The sequence below is a fragment of the Mytilus edulis genome, chromosome 14, assembly GCF_963676685.1.
Source record: "Mytilus edulis chromosome 14, xbMytEdul2.2, whole genome shotgun sequence".
NCBI lineage: Eukaryota > Metazoa > Mollusca > Bivalvia > Mytilida > Mytilidae > Mytilus > Mytilus edulis.
Window position 1 is genome coordinate 38,266,419 of NC_092357.1, and position 6,009 is coordinate 38,272,427.

The window sequence follows — 6,009 nt, forward strand, 5'->3', positions numbered from 1 at the left end:
TATATAGAAAACAATATTTACACATCAAGTGTAAATCAGAAACTTTAAATTTTATGACCAACATAACGTGAACTTGGGAAATAACACTAATTGTATTAACTGCAATGATCAATAAGCTTTATTTCATTATGTACATGATTCTATAAAAGAAAATAATGCTAGATATTTAGAAAACACATTGAAAATGGTTATGGAGAACTTAATTTAAACTAATTGTTTAAAAAAAAAAAATTGGTTCGTGTTTGTATGTTTAATAGTCTTTATTAACAATCATCATCTATATTTGGAAAATAAAAGATTAAACCGAGAATCTTTAGAGATAATTAGGAGAACCGTACGTGATTAAAAAGATCTATTATATCCGGTAATTTCAAAACATTCACATTATACTTAGGAGTTAATAATCCTATCAAATCAATGAATGAACTTAAAGGGGTTCGCGGGTCTAAATCATTTATATAGGATTTCTCTATATTTTTCTATAAATGAACTTTATCTTATAGTTAGTAGAAAAAAAAAATTAAAAAAGTGGGGTCACTGTTCTTTTGCGCTCACAATCTACCTTCGAAAGAAGCATACATTTTTGTAAAAATGTTTTTTTTTCTGTTGAAGTAATAGGAGAAATAAAGGTAATATCGAAATAAAAAAAGAAATTTGTTACAGAAATCGATAAAATTTTACAATAATTTAGTTTAAATACAGCTTATATGGAAATTATATTAAAAAAGATAGGTCACCGATGAGTTGAAAAATATAATTTCAATTTTAGAGCAAAAAAATGGCATTTTGCTACCAAAGGGAGATAATTTGGAACTTTTTCAATGATGTATACATTTTGAAAGTCATCTGGGGCCAACACGAATTGATTGTTTGAATGATTTTTGTACCATATGATAAAGTAACAACTACAAAAGGAAATAAATAAAACTTGTAATGAAAAACAAATGTTTGATTTTTTTCTGAAATTTTTATACCCTCGAGCCTCCTTAAGAAACATATTTGTTTGAGAAACGTCTTATTCGTGTTATTAGCTGTTTCTAATTAAAATATCGTGTTGGCAGAAGAAATTGTGACTTTTAGCTAAATAAACAAGGTATTATTGAAATGATCAAAATATAAAATGCGGTGGAACTATTCTTGTTCTCATTTCTAATTAATAACTGCAAGCACTTAGTACTTCTGGTATCACTAACATCTTAGACTGTCTGTGGTCGTTTCTAACCATTTGTTATTAGTCGTCATGGTTAAAAACAATGTGTCTAATAAAAAAGACTATACAGTAAAAATCATAAAACTACCAGGGGAACTCCCCTATGAAAACAAATAAATACCTGGACTAACGCAATATTTTGATAATACACAGGTAGCATTTCAGGAATAACCAAAACAAAACATTGTAAGTTAAACAGACCATAGCAAAATACAAAACATTACCCCTCCAAAAAAGTCAATCACCTATAACACATGTTCCTGATAGTATGACTTAGTATGAAGGTCGGGGAAAGGGAAGGGCGGTAAGAAGAGAGAATGATGAGACAATAAAAGGGCAAAAATATGGGACAAAATACAACAAAAATAAAGAAACATACGCCCAATTAATGTTGATGATTTATTATCCAAAACCTTTAGTTGTCGAGGTTTCAACCAACATTTTCTACATAAGAAAATGCCTATACCAAGTTAGGGATATAACAGTTGTCATCCATTCGTTTGCTGTATTTGAGCTGTTGATACTGCCATTTGATTAAGGACTTTCCTGTTTTGAATTTTCCTCTGAGTTTAGTATTTTTGTAAATTATTTTTATGGAGAACTTACACTAATTGTTTAAAAATAGAATTTGGTTCATGGCAATATGTATAATGAGTCTTAATCGCCTATAATCTCTATCTATATTTGGAAAATGAAATATTCAACCAAGGATATTCAGAGAAAATAAGGAGAATCGTTAGCATTTAAAAAGATTTATTATTTCCGATAATTTCATAGCATAAACATTTTACATAGTTCAATAGTCATAAAAAATCAATGAACGTATTTATTAAACATATACTGTTTGAAAAACGTCCTATTCGTGTTCTTAGCTGTTTCTAATTGAATTAACGAGTTTGCAGAAGAAATCATGACTTTTAGCTAATTTTAGCTTATATAAAAGGTATTATTGGAATCATCAAACTAAGAAATGCGGTGGAACTATTCTTGTTCTCTTTCTAATTATTAACTACAAGACTTAATACTTCTTGTATCACTAACCTTTTAAACTGTATGAGGTTGCTTCTGAACACTTGAAATTAGTCGTCATGGTTAAAACAATGTGTTTCATCACAAACACAATACGATAAACATCAAAATATTGTCAAAGGAAGTCTACTATGAAATAAGATAATGACCTTGACTTTTGTAATATTTTGACAATACACATTACAATACCCTACTCCTTCAAAAACGGACAATAATTTGTAACACAGTCATATTCCAGATGGTCTGACTTATTATGGGGGGCTACACTCCGTCTGTTTAAAATAAATTGGAAAACAAGAAACGGGTTTCATTGCACTGAGCGCCTGTTTCTGTAATGACCTTTATCTGGAATGATTGCGACCAAAGTTTTGGAAACAAAATGCTAACAATATATTTAAAAGCATTAACCACCTACATTTGCCAAGACAGGAATGTCCTTAAATCAATTTTGGTGTCAATTTACATCTGTCAGACTGATATTTAAACTTTAGAATGACTCCGGAGGATAACTTAACATTTTGTCTATAACTACTTACTCATTAACATAATTTTTAGATTACCAATAAATAGCTAAGGCAGTAGCCAAATCAGCAAGTATAGCTCTGTGTTTAATTGTAAAACGTAAAACATATGGTATTTTTCAACACGATATATTTTCTTAATTATACAACACTATGGTCTGGTCAGTAAGTTTTTTTGGGTCGTGTATTTGGGTTACACGCGATTAATCATGTATCAATGCTGGCTAAAATAGAGCCATAAGATTATTTTATAGGTGTCGGTAAATATACCCCAAATGATGTCATACATGGAGAAATGGGTTGGAAACCACCATCTGTAAAACAATGGACAAGTGTATTTAGACAGTAGAAAAGATGATAGAATAAATTTTAAGGTTTTCAAATGGTCAATTAAACAAGCTAGAGGTAGAAATAAGAATTGGAGCCATAGAGTTATGCAAATGTTTAAAAATCATCACTTTGATAGCTATTGTAACTATGAAACTAATGTATTAAATAAGAGTATAATTGTCCAATTATAATATGTACAAACAATAATGTTTGATAAATATAAAATAGATTGGAGTACTAGAGTATCTGGATATGCTCAAGGTAATAAATTAAGAACTTATAAGTTATTTGAATATGTTTATTGTACTGAACCTTACATGTACTTAACATGTAAAATTTCACTTAAATTTACAAGTTATTTTGATAAATTTAGATGTGGAGTTGCTCCACTTAGAATAGAAACGGGTAGATATGAAAGAAAAGAAATATTGTCATAATAGTATTGCAGGTGAACTACATGTTTTATTGAAATGTCCACTATATGAAGATCTTAGACATATATTGTTTAATGAAGTTGCAAATTTAAATGTTGATTTTAACATTTTATCAGATAATGAAAAGTAAACTTTTTTTTTCAATAATGATACAGTTTTTGAAAGTGTCGCCAGAAACTGCCATAGCACTTTAATCAGAAGAAATGTTTTTTTTTAATGATATTCATAAGCAAATATATATTATATATAATATGTACACTATCTAATTGTTGTTTTTTTTTATAGTATTGCTTGCACAGTCTCTCATAAATCTTTTAAGATTGGCAAATACAATGTGAATTTAAAGTGTTTTGTTATACATGTATGTTGTATGTACCTGTATGAATATTTTATCGTGTAAATATATATAATTGTATGTGGTGAGACTTTAATAAAATATTGAATCTAAAATCTCATTTCTGATTGTTCTAGAAATGATTATGAGTTCATAGACTGTCTGCTAACTCGGAGGCAGTCATAATCGAATCTTTAAATACATTGTCTAGCTCTTACGATGTAATCATGTTAAGGGAATCCGAATGAATCTTTATAAATAGTTATCAAAGGTACCAGGATTATGATTTAATACGCCAGACGCGCGTTTCGTCTACATAAGACTCATCAGTGCCGGTCAGATCAAAATAGTTGTAAAGCCAAACAAGTACGAAGTTTAAGAGCATTGAAGACCCACAATTCCAAAAAGTTGTCCCTCATACGGCTAAGGTAATTTATTCCTGGGAAAAGAAAATCCTTAGTTATAAAGTACGTTTATTCTGCCTGTTCATGACACATTTGTTTCGTATTCAAACACCCTCAGCATTGGAAGGAAGAAACGAGAAGCCATTCATCATCATTTTATTATTTTCTATTTGAAGACACTCAGACAGATATTGATATAAAATAGGTCATTATCAATAACATATATAACAAAGGATTTGTTTCTCATTTAAAAACTGAAATATTTTCTTTTAAGAAGAAAAGCTATTTTCATAAAAAATATTGACAATTTCTTATACATTTATTACTGATAATACCTTGCTTCTGAATGTACCATAAGTTATAATGTTGTGGTAAATCTGTACTTCTATCGTATATCGTTTTTGACAATTGAATAACAAGGGTAACTATCAATATTTATTCACATTTCTTCGTCTTTTTATATATCAAGCAATCTATTTACAAAAAAGAGATGTAAATATTTTTAGACATAAATCGATCTGGAAAGGTAATAACATTGACGCGTCAATTCGTTCTACAAACATATTATAGAAGTAAATTTGTAAAGATAAAACTAAACCGGTCTCTCAATTTGTGCGTGTTTTACATATTAATGAGAATCTTAGTATTAATAAATTATACTTTTTATATTTCATTATTAAGAAGAGAATAAGTTAAAAGTATATAGATGGAAACTTTTAAAATTCATAGTACCACCAAAATATTGCGACATAAGTATTATCACAATAAATATACGTCATATAATGATCTTTTTAGTAAAAAAAGAAAGAAAGAAGGCTCGGTTATTTAAGTATCTTGCATTGCAAAAATATTTAAACACCCTTTTAATCTAAAGGTAACTTTTGAATTTATTATTATATCATTATCAGACAAATGCAAACATTGTGGCTTTTCAGTTTTAATGTAACAGCAATATCTGCTACCCAGGCACAAAATTCTTCTTTTGTGATTGTTGAGTACAAATTCTAATGAAATTTTGACTAAAATATTCCTTTCCTAAGCAAGTTTGAATGTATACTTAGCACACTCAGTCTGACAAATATTAAAGTTTTTAGAATACACTTTTCAACTTGGTAATTTAAGAGTACTTTTTTAATGAAATGATAGTGAAACTTATATTTTTTACTTGTAGAAAGTTTGATGACACCATTGTTTCTCCTTATTTTTTAAAGCATTATCTGCTCATAATTTACTTCAAAATTCTATCTCAAAGTTTGTTCTTACTCACAAAAATAAAGCTCTTCGTTAGCAATCTATACACGTTTGGTAAATTGTACACGAGTTGTAGTTTGCAAAATAGAACGCTGACCCATACTTTTTTTATATTTTTGAAAAAAAAAGCATTGAAAAATCTGGCAAAGTAGGAACAAATTATATCTGAGGAAATATAACGATGATCCCACGTGAGTAATCACAGAAGTTGAAACTGACAGTTCTTTATACACATTTATCATTTTATTTAACAATCAAACAAAATACACCGAAATGAAGTTGCAAAGACAGATATGGGATAATTATCAGGTTTTTGCACAAACAGGGGACAGTAGTTGGGAGAACCGATAATATTTTTACTAACATCGGTAACAAAATAACAACACAATTGATAATTTATTATTTAACATGTTTAAGACAGAGTACCTTTATATCGTAAAAGTGTGATGCAATTTTTCATTTTACAACTATATCAAAGTGAAACTGTTTGCTGGGA